We start from the raw sequence: 20,598 nt of genomic DNA on the forward strand, positions 1-20,598 counted from the left end.
ATTTTAGATACTAGCCCTTTATCAGATAGATCATTTGCAAGTATCTTCTTCCATTCTGGAGGTTGCCATTTAGTTTTGTTGATTGTTTCCTTCACTGTGCAGAAGTTTTTTATCTTGATGAAGTCCCGTAGTTCATTTTTGCTTTTTTTTCCTGGTCTCAGGAGACCTATCTAGAGATTGCTACAGGCAATATCAAAGAGGTTACTGCCTGTATTCTCTTCTAGAATGTTTATGGTTTTAAGTCTCACATTTAAGTCTTTAATCCATTTTGAATTTATTTTTGTCTATGGTATAAGAAAGTGGTTCAGTTTCTTTCTTTTCCATGTTGCTGTCCAGTTTTCTCAGCACCATGTGTTGAAGAGACCATCTTTTTCCCAATGAATATAAAATAAATAAAGCTATTAATCACAAGGAAAATTCTTTTAAAAAGTATCAATGTTAATGTAATATATATCAATATATACACAAAATGATAATCGAAAGGAAAAAAATCATGATTCTAACATGTATCTAAGATCTTACTTATTTAGATTGTAATCAAAATATTAAAAACACACATACATCCATATAATCCAAATATTAAAAACACACATAAAATAAGTCAAGGCTTTGTACACAGAACAGAATTAGGTTATTTTTTATAAAGCAGTTTGGGGTTTATTCTTGAGATGGCATGCCACTGTTTTACTGTAAAGATGAGTTTTGATTAAAAATGTACTGATGAAGCTTTGCACAGTAGCAGTATCGTAGCCAGTGAGATTTATCCGAGGCATGATTATTGCTAATTGAACACTTTTCCTAAAAACGTACTGATGAAATAATAGGAAGAGACAATATTGTGAATTTATTAATTTTTTCTCAAAAGGGCAGTCTTCTCCATGCTGCCAAATAAGATCTGAGAAAAAGGGAGATCAGATAACTAAACTACATCACTAGAGAGGGTTTTGAACCATGTGTGTCTTATGCTATCTTTGAGTGACAACATGAATAATAAGTACACCTCAAATACAGCTAGCAGGAGAAAGCATTTTCATGTATGTAGTAACCATAAAAACCCAGAAAGTACGGTGCATGGGTCCATCTCAATTTGGATACTACCATAAAGATAAATGCAGTTGATTTTCTGGAAATTAAAAGTATATCATTCACACATATAGTTAAATGAGAAATATTTGGTAAGAAATATGTGTGGTCCTGAGGTAGCAATCAAAGTGATTAATCTGATCAACCAAAATAATGTGAGGCAGGGTTTACTTCAAGTATTTAATATTTTCAGTGTGTTTTCTAACTTGTTTCTCAAGGGTCACTGTTTTTCTTTTATACTAATGTATATACATATTCCAAGAATATTCTGATCTAAGTGCCAGACCAGGAGATTTGCTTGTAAGAATAATTTCTCTTTTGATAAACTAGATAGGATTGAGTCTAGGAGGAGACTGAGGAGCAACTAAATAAAAATGGAAGAGCAAATACGGGTTGTCTGGTTTGCAGAAAAAGGAACTTCCCTTGTAGTGGATCGGGGAGCAGAGTTTATAACAAAACAGATACATGTACCAAAAAACTTGATTTAATTTTGTGTATGAGGTAACTTAAGGACCCATTTATTTTCTAGTTATGTATTGGTGCCAATACCTTCTTTCAAATAACTTATTCATGGTCTCTGTATTAAACCAACATCTTTATAATAGTTGAATTCTCTTATATCTGCTTGATTTCTGATACGTATCCTGTGATCTATTTTTTTTGTTGTCCTTAGGGCATGTTGATCACACAGATTTTATCATATATTCTGCTAGCTGGTAAGGCAAGATCCCTAACCTAATCTTGGTCTTAGTTCACTTTATAATCAGATTTTTAAAGAAGTTTTCATTTCAATTCCGGTTAGTTAACGCACATTGTAATACTAGTTTCAGGTGTGCAGTATAGTGATTCAATACTTCTACCCAACACCCAGTGGTCATCACAAGCGTACTCCATATTTTAAGATTTTTTTTCTAAGACTGAGAGACAAAATTTTAATTAGAATGAATGAAATTTATATCACTTGAAAGAAAGGCACAGAGAATACATAAACATGGTATATCTTGCTAATTGTTCAGACCTTATTTTACATTTCATTATCACTTCATATTCTTCATATAGGTCCTGATAAATTCTACTGACATTTCTAAGTACTTGTACTTAGAAATGAAAATGAGAATAAGTCTTATTTGTTCAAGTAGACAAACCTATTTTTTGTAGAATATTTCTGTATCCAGCCACCTTATCACATTTTAAAAATTATTCAGTTTGTAAAATACTGTTGGATTGGTCAGGTATAAAAACAGATCGGCAAAAATTATTTCTTTTACTGGTTATTTTGTGTGTGTTTGCATAAATTTGCCAGGAACTTAGACGATTTTAAATGATGGCAATGCATAGTATTTATCCCAAGTGAAATGGTTTAATTTTTTGTCAGCTTTTAGTAACCTTTCAAATATCATGTTATACGTAGGATTTTACTTAGTCTTTATATAACATAATTTATATTTTTAAATGCTGATAGATATTATATAGTAACTTTTTAATACATATTAATGTTATTAAAAGTCCCATTAGTTTGGAATGATGTACTGTCTTCGTTACTGCTTTTATTTCACTTATTTCATTGTTGATTTAACTAAAAAATAAGATCATGTACATTTTTGCTTATGTTATTTTGTGTTAGTATTATTCCTATCAGTTTCCCCTATAATCAGAAGAAAATTTTATGCCCTAAAGTAAAATCGACTTTGTTTTACCATCCTGGGTGATCTCATAGTCTGCAGGGTCCAGGCGCCTGAGCACCCAAGGAGGAGCTCCAGTCTTTCTATCTCCAGCCATCCTCATCCAGGCCATACAGTTGCCTTAATCTTGAGTTTTTGGTTAGCTTTCCATTTCCTATATGAAAATTAGGCTCAGTCCTCGAATCTCAATCTGCTTTTCTGGAACCTCAGTGCATTGGAACTTGACTTTGCCTGTGCCCCCACCTCCACCCCCCACTCCCCACCCTGTCAGGAGGCTGTGGTTTAAGTCCTCAGTCCATAAACTATCCCTTTATTTAGACTGAGTCAATTATCAGATCTAAAGCTTTCAATAAGCCTCCATATATTTTACCTCAACCTTATGACAAGAACATTATCTGTTCTCAGTCTTCATCAAGACTTACAGATCATAAGCCTTTACCTTTCATGTGAACAGACAGTGACCATTTTGGAGGTTCTGCCTACTTGGCCCAATTCATCTAATCTTCCTTGACTTTTCCAGTAAAAGTATTTTTGAAGTTTCCAAAGGTTATGTGTTGACAGGGAGTTTCTATGAAAAGAAATGAATTCTTGAGATTTAAAAAAAATGCATAGACTTATTTTACCTAAAGAAACTATTAACTCCATCCCAAACATGTAAAAAAAAAAATAGCCTGTAACTCATGATTTGCACATATTAATGCCTTAGATTAAGCACCTTCCATGTGTCTTACACAATTATGTCCTTGAAGCTGATGTTACAGCAGTGAATATCTGTTCTTGTGATACCTAAATTGAGAGAGGAGGGCATATTAGACATGTAAACAGATAAATTGACATTTCAGATAGTGATAGATGCTATGAGAACATAAAAACATGGAAAAATGCTAGAGTTATGATGGAAATTTTTAATTCGTCTACTCAAGGTTAGTCTAAACAAAGAAATGACATTAGAACTGAAACCAAGAGGCAGCCAAATACATGTAGATATGAGAATAAAGAATTCTAGGAAGAGAGATATCCAGGTTTAGAAGAAATCTAATAAGCATATTGCACATGAAAAACAAAATGATCCCCTGGTTAGAACATAGAAAAGAGAGGGGAACAGGTCCACCCCTGTCAGGACACACAGGTCATAACAGGGGGTTTCGAGGTTTTGGAAATCTAATAGGTATTCTTTAGCTAATACATGATTCTTTTATATCTTAGTATTAACTTTATTTGGAAAAATACAATATAAGGGAGTATCACATGAGTTGTTTCCATATTATGCTAAAGGTGCTATTTTTTTTTTTTTTTTTTACCTTGGACTTGGATATTTTTATATAAACAATTACGTATTCTCCATCAGTTACTGCATACATCTATTTATCACCATTTTTAACATACTCAATTTACACAGACCTTGTATGTCGACAAAAAATTTTCTCAGTGGGATTCTTATCTTTTCAGTTATACATATCTTTGGCATATACAACAGAAGATTTGGACATTGAGTCTATAGGAGGCTTAGGTTAATCTTTGCTATTGGGCTTCCACAGGACAGAATCTGAGACAGAACTTCTATTAACCCTCTCCTTCCTATTTTCTTTGAAAGATTTTATTTATTTATTTGACAGAGAGAGAGAGAGAACAAGTAGGTAGAGAGGCAGGCAGAGGGAGAGGGAGAAGCAGGCTCCCCGCTGAGCAGGGAGCCCAATGTGGGGCTCAATCCCAGGACCCTGGGATCATGACCTGAGCCGAAGGCAGCGGCTTAACCGACTGAGCCACCCAGGTGCCCCCTTCCTATTTTCTATTGCCATCATTGATATCAGGTGACCAATTGTGATGTCATCATAACTTGTCTTCAGAGAACAGTCTCTGCAGAACATTTCATGGGTGCTGATATTTTGGTAACCAATGAACCATGCCATACCTGGTTATAAACTAGGTCTTATGGACGATGTTGAAGTAAATCACATAGAATACAGGCTCTTTAATATCCCGAACTTTGCATTTCTTTGTATATACTATACAAAGTAAGAACTGATATTGTAAATTAATATACGCTGAGTAGTTTTCAATCAACCAAGCAAGCTATTAGTCACTTCACACTTTTTTTTTTTTTTAAGATTTTATTTATTTGAGAGAGAGAGAGAGAGAGCGCAAGTGGGTGGAAGAGCAGAGGGAGAGGGACAAGCAGACTCTGGTGAGTGCAGAGCCCCACGTGGGCTCACAACCCTGAGATCATTACCTGAGGGGAAATCAAGAGTCAGATGCTCAACCGACTGAGCCACCAGATGCCCCAGGCACTTCACTCTTCCAGTATCATACATTGAATTCAGAAATTCTATTTTATGCACTCCTAAAATACTAGATATACTCTACCAATATTTTCTTTTGTTCTTTGTCTATCATGATCAGCTTCCTCACAAATTCCTAAGGTAGCCAGAAGTATAAATTGATTAATTTTGCAATTATTTTAATGAGTCTGAGAACCTTCATCCTGAAAGGTTAGTCCATATAGGGACTGGGTCTGAAAGGTTAGAAGTGTGTCTGGAAGCAATGGAATTTGGTCACAGTGGGTCCCAATAGGAATTGGCTCTCATACAAGTAAACAATCAGATGAGATATTTGATTTTTAAAGTATAATTATAATGTTATATTTCAGATGTACAGCATAATGATTGAACAATTCTGGTATTCAATGTTTACTGTGTCACCATACAATATTATTACAATATTTTTTACTATATTCCCTATGCTGTACTTTACATCTCCATGACTTATTTTATAATTGGAAAATTGTACCTATTAATCTTCACCATTTTCCCATCTCCCACTCATCTTCCTTCTGGCATCCACCAGTTCTCTGTATTCAAGAGTCTGTTTTTCTTGTTTATTTGTTTGTTTCTTTCTTTCTTAGATGCCACATATAAATCATATAGTATTTCTTTGATGTATTTCACTTAGCGTAATACTCTAAAGGTCCATTCATACTGTAGCAAATGTCAGTATCTCATTTTTTTATAGCTGAGTAATATGCCATTGGATATATATGCATATATCCATACACATACTGCACTTTTTTATTTTTTATTTTTATTATGTTCAGTTAGCCACTGAATAGAACATCATTAGTTTTTGATGTAGTGTTCAATGATTCATTAGTTATGTATAACACCCAGTGCTCATCACAATATGTGCCCTCCTTAATACTCATCACACTGTTTCTCACTCCTCCCACCCCCCTCCCCTCTGAAACCCTCAGTTTGTTTCCCAGGGTCCATAGTCTCTCATGGTTCATCTCCCTCTCTGATTTCTCCCCCTTCAGAATTTTTTAAAGATTTTATTTATTTATTTATTTATTTGACACAGAGAGAGAGACAGAGCACAAGCAGGGGGAGGGGAAGAGGAAGAGGGAGAAGCAAACTCCCCACTGAGCAGGGAGCCCAACACGGGACTGATCCCAGGATCCTGAGATCATGACCTGAGCTGAAGGCAGACGCTTAACCGACTGAGCCACACAGATGCCCCATACAACACTTCGTTTTTCATCTGTCAATGGACACTTGAGTTGCTTCCATCTTTTGGCTATTGTAAATATGCTACAATGAATATAGGAATGCATATATTTTCAAATTCGTGTTTTTATTTTCTTTGGGTAAATAATAAGTGGTGGAATTACTAGATCATATAGTATTTCTATTAACTTTTTGGGAAAATTCCATACTGTTTCCACAGTGGCTGCACCAATTTACATTCCCACCAATAGTGTACAAGGGTTCCCTTTTCTCTACTTTCTCACCAACTTTTGTTATTTGTTGTCTTTTGGTACTAGTAATTTTGACTGGGGTGAAGTGATATCTAATTGTGGTTTTGCTTTGTATTTCCCTGATGCCTAGTGATGTTGAGTATCTGTCATGTGTCTGTGGACCATCTGTATATTTTCTTTGGAAAAGGTTCTATTCAGATCCTTTGCACATTTTTGATCAGACTGATTTTTTTGGGGGGGGATATGATAAGATGTGTGAGTTATTTATATATCTTGGATATGAACCTTTTATCAGATATACCATTTGCAAACATCTTCTTCCATTCAGTAGGTTTCCTTTTTTTTTTTTTTTTTTTTTTTTCATTTGTCGATGGTTGCCTTTGGTGTAGTCCCAATAGTTTATTTTTGCTTTTTGTTTCCCTTGTCTTAGTATATCTATTTACAAAATGTTGTTAAGGCCAATGTCCGTGAGATTATAGTTTGTTTTCTTCAGGATTTTTATGTTTTCAGGTCTCATATTTAGGTCCTTAATTCATTTTGAGTTAATTTTGTGTATGGTGTAAGAAAGTGGTCCAGTTTCATTCTTTTGCATTCAGCTGTTCAATTTTTTCAACACTGTTTATAAAAAACGCTGTTTTCCCCATTGAATATTCTTGCATTCTTTGTCATAGATTAATTGGCCAAATGGATGGATTTCATACTGGACTTTCTATCAGGTTCCATTGATCTATTTGGTTCTTTTTTTGTTGTTGTTGTTTTCTTTCTTTTTTCTTCCTCTGCTCCCTCCCCCCACAGTGGTCAGTACCATATTGTTTTTGATTACTATAGCTTTGTAGTACATCTTGAAATTTGAGATTGTGATACCTCCAGCTTTGTTCTTCCTTCTCAAGTTTACTTTGGCTCTTCTGGGTCTTCTGTGGTTCCTTATAAATTTTAGAGTAGAACTTACTTAAAAAAAAAGGCATGGAAACAGATTATACTTTGATTATACTATAAATAGGATTAAGGAGCATATATCAATTAGCTGAAATAATTGAATTATTTTTAGTCTAGTTGTAAATTAGATAAAGAATTGTGAACTTTTAAATAAAGAAGCTTGTAATATAAAGATAAGTCATATTTTTAAAACTTGTGAAATGGGAGAACCATAAAAATAGAAAAACTAAAGAACTGAAAAGGTCTTTGTCATGAGAAAAGAGACTATGTACTGGTTTACTGTATAAATAATGAGCTTTTACCACTTCACTTTCTCAGGCCTGCAGCCCTAATGAAATGAGTAGGATATTTGTGTGTATGTATGCACCTACCCACCTACCTATACATGGACATAGAGAAATGAACATACCTGAATATGTATATGTATATGTGTGTCCACTATAAATTCCCAAACCTGAACACCAAAATCTGTAATGTTTACCCACCCACCATCACTCTTCATGCCACAAAGTGAAGAACACAGTTAAGGGAAGGAATGAAGGAAAATTTTTCTGTGTGAATTTAATCAGATTCTCCAAACTCTGGGAAGATAATGGATGCTGGAAATTAGAAACTGGGCCTCTATTTGTAATAGCAGGAGAAAAAAAGTTTTAAATAGATTAAGCCTGTAGTATAAAGCTGGACCAGCCTTCTCTGGTATAAAACAAATAATTCATTCAACTTCTGTTTTTGATACTGCAGACAAACAACTAAGACAGAGGCTTTGCCCTCAAGAAACTCTCCCTTAGCAGTTTTATTTATTTATTTATTTATTTTTAAAAGATTTTATTTATTTATTTGACAGAGACACAGCGAGAGAGGGAACACAAGAAGAGGGAGTGGGAAAGGGAGAATCAGGCTTCTAGCGGAGCAGGGAGCCCGATGCGGGGCTCGATTCCAGGACCCTGGGATCATGACCTGAGCCGAAGGCGGGCGCTTAACGACTGAGCCACCCAGGCGCCCCTCCCTTAGCAGTTTTAAAAGCACTGCAGCTTCCTGGAAGAATAGTGAAACTTTCTACTTTTCTTCCAGAAAATAAACTCTAGAAGTGGACCTTTCTACTTTTCTTCCAGAAAATGAACTCTAGAATTTTCCTTGGGACATCATTCCTCACTATTACCTCATTTCTTTTGAGTGGAATTGACCACTTCCTTCTTATTTCTAAGTATATCTCATATTTTCTTAATAAATATTACATACACTGAGCCATGGTGGGTGATTTAAAGATACACATGTGTGAAACAAGTTGATTTGATCTGAGTGAATATAAAGATTTTTCATTATAAAAGAAGGTAAATTTCTATCTTCCCTTTGGACTTGCTGGCATAAGGCTGTGACTTTTAAGTGTCATGGGCATAGAAAAGAGGACTTATACCTTATGATATGTAGGAAGGGAGCCAGCTTCAAGGATATAGAGCTGATAATGACTTTGGTGTTACAGGGTGAGCCCTACTATTGTCTCTGCTAGAAGTATTGACTTTCCTGTGCAATATTCATTCCTTGAACAAATGAATTTTCTTTTAAGCCATTAGATGGATTTCTAACATTTATCTATAAGAATATTGACAAAATTTTCAGCTGGCAGTCTGAAGAAGTGAAACATGCATAAAATAAGCAATTTAATCACCCCAAATAGTAAAAAGTAGGGGCTAGGATCAATGAGCAAACGGAAGATATAATAATATAATAAACTTAAAATTTGAATAGAAAACAAGGCAATGTCTAATGACAATTCTTAGGCTCTTTTAAAAAAACAAAATTCAACTGAGTCAATTTTAAAGATTGTATTAGCTTTTTTTAATGATTCATGAATTGGGTAGCATCCCATCTAGCAGATAAAAAGGAGCCCTGAAAAGCTGTACAAAATGAAAGGCTTATAGGCAGAAAGGAGTGACACAGGGAATTTACTAGCAAAAAATGAATTTTTTGTTGGAAAATCAGCTTCCTTAAGGGGACAACAGGAGTTTATCAGGTAGATTGTTTTACTAGTGCTGGCCAGGGAGAGTTTGAAATCATAAATTAGGTATTAAGCTTTGATTTAATGATGTGGGCTTAACACAAGTGACTCTATTTTGTGTTTGTTGTCTCCTTTTTAATACACCAACATACAACTAGATAGATAGTGAGAAAAACAACAACAAAAGAATTTCAACCCTGGTGCTATAAATACAACAAAGAAAGGAATGACGGGAAATTTAACAAAAATCAAGAAATAGACCATGCCCAAGGAGATCTATTAGAGCACAATGCACAAGTATATTTTGTTATTGAAATATAGTATAATATCAGTGTTAAAAGACAAATACAAAAATATACATTCAAAGAAAATTTCAAATTTAGAAACATGATCATGGAAAACATTGATTTTAGTAATATATGTAGAGGAGGAAAATTAATCATCCTTCTAGCCTTCTGGGTTCTTGGCTGAGACCCATCATCCCATCCCCAACCCCCAGATTTATAGGAAAAAAAATAATAGCATGTATACCTCCTTTATGTAGGAGGTCATTTATGGGAGGTTACCAAGAAAAGCATAGTAAAAAGGGGTGTAGTTGTTGTGAAGGTTTAAGTCTATGTCTTCTTCATTGATAAGAGTATCTACAGTTTTAGTCATCCTTTTCTTCCTGGACAGAAAGGGAGATCTCCTTACAAATGGAGACTACCCTTATAAATCTTGAAAGTAACTCAGTGCTATTTTTGTGTCTGCTGTTTCTTAAAAATAATATACTCAAAATAATCCTTATGCCAAAGAGGCATATTTGGGATGGCATATTCTTTCCTCTTCATATATTTTAGAAACTCCAATTGAAATGGAGAGAGAGTTAATGATTCTATTTAATAGGAGTCCATGGTATACACAGGGATTGGGGGAAAATTAAAAGGTTATTTGAAGCTATAGTTTGAGATAACTAAGTGAAGCTGAGGTATTTATATATATATTATATATAAGCTACAGTTTGTTTTTTAGAAAAGGTGTGATGAATACTATTCTTAATATATTTAATGCAAGTATTTTGAAGAACTTCCAGGGTCTCTAAGAGGAGATATGCTTATATGGTTGTCTGGGGCAAAAACTTAGGTAACAGGCACAAATTCTGTGTGTCTGTGTGTTTGTATTTATGGGAGTAATTATATTTTGGAGGGATGAGATTTTAACCATGAGTAAAATACAGGGAAAGAAATGAAAGATGAGTACAAAATGCTGCTTCAGACAACACAAACAAGGAAGAGATGGATAGAAACAAAGACCTGTAAATAAAAATAGGACATATCAAAGCTTAGGAAGAAATATAGTTGTGATGTTTCAAACAGATGTTGGCTAATATATTTTCTTTTTAATTTCAAAACCTAGAAATCCAATTCAAATATGTGGCTATAATATAATTGTTGATGTACTTGTTTATGAACCACCTAATTCTAAAATACCTTTTCAGAAAACTCTATAGGCAACTCTGTAGAGAGATTCTAGTGAGGTATGTCATATGTTGTTATTGGCTGAGATAATAGGGAAAATTAGAATTCAGATATAAAATCTCTCCTGGAATTTTAGGAAAATTTAATTGGAAAGTTGTGAAGATTCAGAGATTTATCAAATCAGTTATGTTTGCAAAATATCACATGGACATTGCATAATAATTAATGCAAGTAGTTTGGAGTCTGTTTATTAGTTACAATAGCACTAAGTCCACTACCAGCCAGAGCATAATTTTGCCCTGACTTTTTATTATAATGATAAGGCACTTAACATAAAATATACTCTCCAAATGCTGTATTATACACTTAATATTTTAACTATATGCACAATATTGTAACACAGATCTCTAAAATGTGTTCATCTTATATAACTGAAACTTATACCCCTTGTAAAGCAACTCCCCATTTCTATCACCAGCCCCTAGCAAGCAACCACCATTCTATTCTTTGCTTATATGAGCTTGACTATTTTAGATAACTCATGTAAGTTTCTTTTTCTGTGACTATTTTGTTCTTTTTCACTTAACATAACTTCCAGGTTCAACCATTCTGTCATATATTACAGATATCCTTTCCTTTTAAGGCAAGGATAAAATATAAATATAATATAATTTAATATAATATAAATATAATATAAAATATATTTTATATTAATCCTTTTAATATTCTATTGTACATATTTATCACATTTTCTTTACCCATTCATTTTTTGATGAATATTTAGATTGGCTAACTCTTTTGGCAATTACAATAATGCTTCAATGAACACGGAAATGCAAATATTTTCTTCAAGATCTTGTCAAATTTTTTAAGTGGGATTGCTAGATCATGTGGTAGTTCTATTTTTATTTTTTGTTTCAAGTTTTCATTTAAATTCTAGTTATTTAACATATAGTGTAATATTGGTATCAGGAGTAGAATTTAGTGATTCATCAGTTGCATATAACACCCAGTACTCATCACATCAAATGCCCTCCTTAATATTTATCACTCATTTAGCCCATCCATCTGCCCATTGCCCCTCCATCAACCCTGTTTGTTCTCTACTGTTCAGAGTTCTTATGGTTTGTTTCCCTCTCCCCCTTTCCCCCCCTTCTGCTGTGTTTGTCTGTTTTGTTTCTTAAATTCCACATATGAGTGAAATCAAATGGTATGTGTCTTTCTCTGACTCATTTTGCTTAGCATAATACACAGTAGCTCCATCCAAGTCCCTGTACATGGCAGAATTTCATTCTTTTTGATGGTTGAGTAATATTCCTCTGTGTGTGTGTGTGTGTGTGTGTGTACGTACGTATGTATGTATGTACCACATTTTCTCCATCCATTCATTAGTTGATGGACATTTGGGCTCCTTCCATAATTTGGCTATTGTTGATAATGATGCTATAAATATTGGGGTGCAGGTATCCCTTTGGATCATCATTTAACCTTTTGGTAAATAGTAATGCTATGCTGGATTATAAGGTAGTTCTATTTTTAACTTTTTGAGGAACCTCCATACTCTTTCAGAGTGGCTGCACTTTCCCACCAACAGTTTTACATTCCCACCAACAGTACAAGAGGGTTTCCTTTTCTCTGAATCCTTGCCAACATCTGTTGTTTCCTATATTGTTAATTTTAGCCATTTGACAGGTGTGAGGTGACATCTCATTGTAGTTTTGATTTGTATTTCCCTGATGATGAGTAATGTTGAGCATTGTTTCATGTGCCTGTTGGCCATTTGTATGTCTTCTTTGGAGAAATGTCTGTTCATGTCTTCTCACTATTTTTAATTGGATTATTTGGGGGGAGTTTGGTGTCTAGTTGTATAAGTTCTTTTATTTTTAAGATATTAACTTATTATTGGCTATATCTTTGCAAACAGCTTCTCCCATTCACTAGGTTGCATTTATGTTTTGTTGATGGTTTCCTTTTCTGTGCAAAAAGCTTTTTAGTTTGGTATAGTCCCAATAGTTTATTTTTGCTTTTGTTTCCTTTGTCTGAGGAGTCCTATCCATAATATGTTACTAAGAGTAAGAGATGACTGTTTATAAAACTCCTAAAAGAAAATATAGTTTTAGGTCTCAAAATTATGTCATTAATCCATTTTGAGGCTTTTTTTTTTTTTTTGGTATTGTGTAAGAAAGTGGTCCAGTTTCATTCTTTTCCATGTATGTGTCCTGTTTTCCATAAGCCATGTATTGAAAAGACTATTTTTTTGCCCTTGTATATTCTTGCCTCCTTTGTCATACATTAGTTGCTTATATAGGTGTGAGTTTATTTCTGGGCTGTCTATCCTGTTCTATTGATCTATTGCTATAGTACCATACTGTTTGGATTATTAACAACTTTGTAGTATATCTTGAAATCTGGGATTGTGTTACCTCCAGGCTTATTCTTTCTCAAGATTGTTTTGGTTATTCAAGTTCTTTTGTGGTTCCTTACAAATTTTAAGATTATTTGTTCTAGTTCTGTGAAAAATGATATTGTATTTTGATGGGTAGTGCATTGAATTCATAGATTGCTTTGGGTAGTATGGACATTTTAGCAGTATTATTCTAATTAATGAGCAAGACATATATTTCAATTAGTTTCTATCATACTCAATTTCATTCATCAATGTCTTACAGATTTTAGTATATAGGTCTTTCAGCTCCTTGGTTAAATTTATTCCTAGACATCCCATTCTTTTTCGTACAATTGTAAATGTGGTCGTTTGCTTAATTTGGTTTTCAGATATGTTATTAGCACATAGGAATGCACCTAATTCTGTATATTTATTTTATATCCTGCAACTTTATTGATTTCGTTCATCAGTTCTCATATTTTTTTTTGGTGGATTCCTCAGGGTTTTCTATATATAGTATCATGTCATCTACAAATAGTGACAGTTATAATACTTTGCTAAACTGGATGACTTTTACTTCTTTATCTTGTTTGTTGCACCTAGATTTCCAGTACAATGTTGAATAATAGTGGCAAAAATGGACATGCTTGTTTCTGATCTTAGAAGAAAAGCTTTCAGTTTTTCACCATTAAGTATGACATTAGTTGTTGGTTTTTCATATATAGTTTTTATTATGTTGAAGAATGTTCCCTCTAAACCCATTTATTGAGATTTTTTTTTATCATGAATAGACAGTGGATTTTGTCAAATGCTTTTTCTGCATCTATTGAGATGATCATATGATTTTTTTTTTAATTTTTGTTGTGTTAATCTGGCATGTCCTGTTGATTGATTTGCAAATATTGAACTACTCTTGTATCCCTGGAATAAATCCCTCTTGATCCTGGTGAATGATCCTTTTATTTTTTATTTATTTATTTATTTATTTATTTTTAAAGATTTTATTTATTTATTTGAGAGAGAGAGAAAATGAGAGACAGAGAGCATGAGAGGGAAGAGGGTCAGAGGGAGAAGCAGACCCCCTGCCGAGCAGGGAGCCCGATGCGGGACTCGATCCCAGGACTCCAGGATCATGACCTGAGCCGAAGGCAGTCGCTTAACCAACTGAGCCAACCAGGCGCCCTGAATGATCCTTTTAATGTATTGAATGCAGTTTGCCAATATTTTTTTGAGGATTTTTGAATCTATTTCCATCAGATATATTGGCCTGTGGTTTTCCTTTTTTGTGTTGTCTTTGCCTGGTTTTGGCATCAGGGTGATGCTGGCTAACAGAATGAATTTGGGTTTTTCTTCCTCTTTTTTTGGAATAGTTTTAAGAGAATAGATATTAACTCTTCTTTAAATGTTTGTTAAATTCACTTGTGAAGCCAGCTGGTCATGGACTTCTGTCGGTAGTTTTTTGATTACTTATTCAATATCATTAGTAGTAATTGGTCTGCTTATAATTTCTATTTCCAACTCAGTTTTGGAAGATTGTATTTTTCTAGGGATTTATCCATTTCTTATAGGCTATCCATTTTGTTGGCATGTAGTTTTTCATAATATTGTCTTATAATCCTTTGTATTTCTTTGGTGTTGTTTATATTTCTCCTCCTTCATTTCTGATTTTGAGTCCTCTCTCTTGATGAGTCTGACTAAAGGCTTATTAATTTTATCTTTTCAAAGAGCCAGCTCTTGCTTTCATTGATCTTTTCTATTGTGCTTTTAGTTTCTATTTATCTTCTAATCTTCATTACTTCCTTCCTTTTACTAGCTTTGGACTTTTTCTTCTTTTTCTACCTCCTTTAGGTTTAAGGTAAAGTTGTTTGAGATTATTCTTGTTTCTTGAGATAGGCTTGTATCACTATTAACTCCCTTCTTAGAATTCTTTTGCTGAATTCCAAAGATTTTGGAACATTATGTTTTTGTTTTTATATTTGTCTGGATGTATTTTTTTTCCTCTTTGATTTTTTTTGGTTGACTCATTCAATGTTTAGTAGTATGTTGTTTAAGCTCCATGTATTTGTTTTTTTCTAGGTATTTTTCTTGTAATTTCTAGTTTTATAACTGTGATCAGAAAGGATACTTGATATGATTTTAGTCATCTTGGTACATTGAGGTTTGTTTTGTGGCATAACATGTGATCTATCCTGGAGAGTGTTCTGTGTACATTTGAAAAAAAAAATGTATATTGTTTTTGTGTGGAATAGTCTGTGTATATTTGTAATGTCCATGTTGTCTAATAGGTCAGTCAAAGCCATTCTTTCCTTGTTGATTTGCTATCTTGATGATCTAGCTCTTGTTGTAAGTGGGGTGTTAAAGTCCCCTACTATTATTGTATTATTGTCTTTACTCCCATTATGTCTATTAATATTACTTTGTATATGTATGTGCTCCTATGTTGGGTGCAGAGATATTTACAATTATTATATCTTCTGGTTGGATTGATTGCTTTATTATGTAATGCCCTTCTTTGACTCATGCTACTGTCATTGTTTTAAAGTCTATTTTGTCTGATATGAGCATTGTTACCCTGGCTTTTTTTTTTTTTTTTTTCATTTGCATGGCATATATTTTTCCATCCCTTCACTTTCAGTCTATATGAGCCTTAAGGTCTGAAGGGAATCTCGTGTAGACAGCATATTGATGGACCTGGTTTTAGTATCTGTTAATCACCACATGTCTTTAGATTAGAACACTTAGTCCATTTATATTTAAAATAATTATCAGTGGATTTATGGTACATCCTGGATGGGTGGTTTGTACATGAACATCCTGAATGCCCTTGCTAATTATTACCTTTAGAATGCACAGATCCTGTCTTCTCTCTGTATTCCCATCAAGCAGAGTATGTAGAGAAACGTAATGTTTAGCATTCAAGGTCAGGGGCTCTGGTGGTGACCCACCCGAGTATCTCCTCTGTAATGATGAATGTCTGGATGGAGGGACTTGGAATGCTGGCCAGCAAGGAGGAAAAAGTCTACAGAGAGTTGCCAGCCCAGTTTCTACACTATAAATGCCTGTTGTGTCAGTTCCAGCAGTGGATGGCTTGTCAGACCTGCTTCTCCTGAACTCCCTATATGTAAGTTCTTCCAATAAACCTATGTTTCAGTCACCATCCTGGGTCATTTCTTTGGTCTTGCTGAGTTATCACCCACCCTTGGCTCTGAGTCTTACACAACAGGTATGTACTTATTGCCATTTTGTTCATTGTTTTCTGGTTGTTTTTGTAGTGCTTCTCTGTTCCTTTCTTCTCTTGTGGTTTGATGGCTGCTTTTAGTATAATGCTTAGATTCCTTTATATTACATGTATCTATTATAGGTTTTTGATTTGTGGTTACCTTTGGGTTTATATATCTATGTGTATAGCAGTCTATATTAAGTTGATGGTCACTTAAGTTTGAACATATTCTAAAAGCAGTAAATTTTTACCCCCCCTCCATGTTTATGTATATGATGTCATATTTTACATGCTTTTATTTTGTGTATCCCTTTTAGTTTTTGTATCTAATTGATTTTATTACTTTTGGGTTTTAACCTCAATACTGGCTTTACAAATGATTAATCTACCTTTACTATATGTTTGCTTTCACCAGTGAGATACTTTTCTATCATAATTTTAGATAGATTTGGCTTTTTCTTTCCACTTAGAGAATTCTTTTTAACATTTCTTGTAATGTTGGTTTGGTAATGATGAACTCCTTTAATTTTGGGAAACTTTTTATCTTCAATTCTCAATGGTGACTTTTCTGGGTAGAGTGTTTTTGGTTGTATTATTTTTTTTCCTTCAGCATTTTGAATATGTTCTGCCATTCTCTTTTGGGCCTGAAAAGTTTCTGCTGAAAAATCAGCTGATAGCCTTCTGGGGTTTCCTTTGTAACTGTTTTCCTTTACTGCTTTTAAAATTCTCTCTTGACCACTGTGTTTTTGTCATTATAATTATTATGTGTTTTAGTGTGGACCTCCTCCAGTTCATCTTATTTGGGACTCTGATTCCTGGACTTAGATTTCCCTCCCCAGATTAGGGAAGTTTTTAGCTATTCTTTTCTAACAGATTTTTTCCCCTCTTCTCTCCCTCTTCTCCTTCTAGGATCCCTGTAACACAAATGTTATTATGCCTGATGATATTACTGAATTCCTTAACCTATTCTCATTTTTTATTCTATTTATTTGGCTTGATTGCTTTCTATTACCCTGTCTTCCAGATCATTGATCTATTTTGCATTCTCTAATCTGATGTTGATTCCTTCTAGTGTATTTTTGTTATTAATTTCTTCAGGTCTTACTGGTACTTTTTAGTATTTTCTCTTTGTTGAAGTTCTCACTGAGTATATCCTCTTTTTTTCTCAAGTTCATCTTTATGACCATTACTTTGAATTCTTTATTAGGCATGGTGTTTATCTCTGTTTTATTTGGCTCTTTCATTATGATTTTGTCTTATTCTTTCATTTGGGACATATTCATTTTTTCTCCTTTTGTCTAACTGTTTTTGTTTCTATGTATTAAGTAGATCAGCTACATCTCTTGGTCTTGATAGTAGTTACCTTGTGTCAAAGAGATCCCACAGTGCTCTCTAGCTCTATCCCCTCTAGTCACCAGAACCAGGCACTCCATATATGTCCTCTGTGTGGGCCACGTGCTCTACTGTTGTGGCGGACTGTGATTGCCTTCAGCTCAGCCGGCTGCAGTTACCCAATTTGCTTTCTGTGGGTACACTGGCCAAGGTTTAGTTCTTGCACAGTTGAGAGACCTGTGCGAGGCCACCACTGCTTTGTTGGATGGGGCCAGTGGTCAGAATAGCCATCTGCAATTAGTCTCTTTGCCACAGTTCTGGGTGCACCAAAGGGCAGGGCTTGCTAACTGTGCAGCCAACTGAGAGACTTTTGTTGGTGGGTGAAACTGGCATTCAGACTAGCTGTCTACAATTAGCCTCTCTGCCACAACTGTAAGTGTCCAAAGGGGAGGGCTTACTCCTTGTGTAGTCATCTACATGGACAGTTTGCTGAAACTTTAAGTGTGGTGTGTGTTTTTTTTTTTTTTTTTTCTCCTCCCCAGGGCAGGTGTCACATTTGAGTAGCAACAGTCCCTGCTGGGGATGCCTGCAGAGTGTGGCAGTATAAGAGCTACTTTGGAGGGATGCTTGCCAAGGCAGGTAGGTTGGATGACAGGGGTCTGCAGGGCAATTCCAGGGTAGGGCACACTGAGTTAGCGAAGTAGATGGAGAATGTCTTCATTGGCTCCTGGCTTTAGGAGAAGAGAAATGACACCCATCAGCACTTTTTTTCTCAGAGAGATCTGAAGGTCCCTGCCACTTTAGCACAGGTTATAAGACTTTATTTTTATTTATCTCAAGATATTTTTAATTTCCCTTTTGATTTCTTCTTTGACCTTATGGTTGTTCAATGGTGTGTTGTTTAATTTCAACATTATTTTTTTCTGTTTCCCTTTACATTAATTTCTGGTTTCATTCTACTGCAGTTAGAGAAGATACTTTGTATGATTTCATTTTCCTAAATTTGTTAAGATAATTCTTGTGGCCTAACATGTGACCTATCCTGAAGAATGTTCTGTGTGCTTGGGAGAATGCGTATTCTCTTCCTTTTGGGTGGAATGTTCTCTATATATCCATTAGGTCTAATTGATATGTGTTTCAAGTCCTCTCTTTCCTTAACGATACTTCTGTTTTTTCTATCCATTTTTGGAAATGGGGTATTGAAATCTTCTAGTATTGCTGTGTTGCCATTTATTTCTTCCTTCAATTCTGTCAATATTTGGTAATATATTTGGACGCACTCATGATAGATGAGTGTATAATTATTACATTTTCCTGGTGATTTTTCTCTCTTATTATTAATGTTCTTTATTTCTTCACAGAGATTATGACATTGAGTCTATTTTGTCTTCTGTAAATATTGCCACCTCTGATCTATTTTGGTTATAATTTGCCTGAAATATCTTGTTCCAATCTTTTACTCTTAGCCTATGTGTGTCTTTAAATCTAAAGCAAGTCTCCTGGGGTGTCTAGGTGGCTCAGTTGATTAAGTGTCTGACTCTTGATTTCAGCTCAGGTCCTCAGGTCATGATCTCAGAGTCCTGGGATAGAGCCCAGTGTTGGCAGGGAGTCTGCTTAAGATTCTCTCTCTCCCTCTGCCCCTCCCTCCACTCAGCTCTCTCTCTTTCAAATAAATAAATCTTAAAAATAAATAAATAAATAAAGCAAGTCTCCTGTAGAATCATATAGTTCCATCTTTAAAACAAAAACATTAAACCACTCTATATCTTCTGATTGGGAGTTTAATTCCTTTAAATTTATTACTAGATGGGTAATTATTTTCATTTTGCTAATTATTTTTTTCTGGCTATCTTGTAGTTATTTTGTTCCCCCTTTCCTCTCTTGGTACATTCCTTTGTGTTTCACTGATTTTTTTTTTTTTTTTTTTTTCAGTTAACATGCCTTGATGCCTTTCTAATTGTCTTTTGTATGTCTACTCTAGTCTTGTGTGTGTGTGTGTTCCTTTGTACTTACATAAAACATCTTATTGTTATAATAATCCATTTAAACTGATAACTTCAATTATTTCTACTCTTTTATATTTCCCTACCCAACTTTATTTTACTAATGTTACAGATTGTCTCCTTATATATCGTGTATCAATTAACAATTTTATAACTTTTATATATTCTTCAAATTCTATACCAGAATAAATAGTGCCTTATACACTACCATTATATTCTCACATTATTTTTTGTCTAAATATTCACCTTTACTGGTAAGCATCATGTCTTCATATGCCTTTGGGTTGCTCTCTAGCATTTTTTTTTTTTTTTTCATTTCACTACGTAGAACTCCTTTTAATTCTTCTACAGGAGGTCTAGTAGTGATGAACTCCTTGCTTTTTTGAAGTTACTTAAATTCAATTAGCCAACATATAGTATATCATTAGTTGTTTTTTTTTTTTTAAGATTTTATTTATTTATTTGACAGAGAGAAAGTGAGCACAAGCAGGGGAAGTGGCAGGAAAAGGAGAGGGAGAAACAGGCTCCCTGCTGAGCAGGGAGCTTGATGTGGGGCTTGATCCCAGGACCCCGGGATCATGACCTGAGCCGAAGGCAGATGCTTAACCGACTGAGCCACCCAGATGCTCATAAATCATAAACCAGATTTCTTGTCTGTTGATTGCAAACAACTCTTTCTCTTATTGATATGACTTAGGTTTATTTTTTCAATTGATTTGAATCTTCATAAAATTTCATGAAATGATTAGCCT

The 20,598-nt window shown here is 34.4% G+C and overlaps 1 non-coding gene across 1 annotated transcript; it reads left to right on the plus strand.

The window, feature by feature from the left end:
* Positions 1-724: 724 nt before the first annotated feature.
* Positions 725-865, plus strand: LOC116630380. The gene has a single exon (XR_004298963.1). It is a non-coding gene; the product is annotated as a U4 spliceosomal RNA (small nuclear RNA).
* Positions 866-20,598: the final 19,733 nt, after the last annotated feature.

Source organism: Phoca vitulina, unplaced genomic scaffold (assembly GCF_004348235.1).
Source record: "Phoca vitulina isolate PV1807 unplaced genomic scaffold, GSC_HSeal_1.0 scaffold3, whole genome shotgun sequence".
Classification (NCBI taxonomy): domain Eukaryota; kingdom Metazoa; phylum Chordata; class Mammalia; order Carnivora; family Phocidae; genus Phoca; species Phoca vitulina.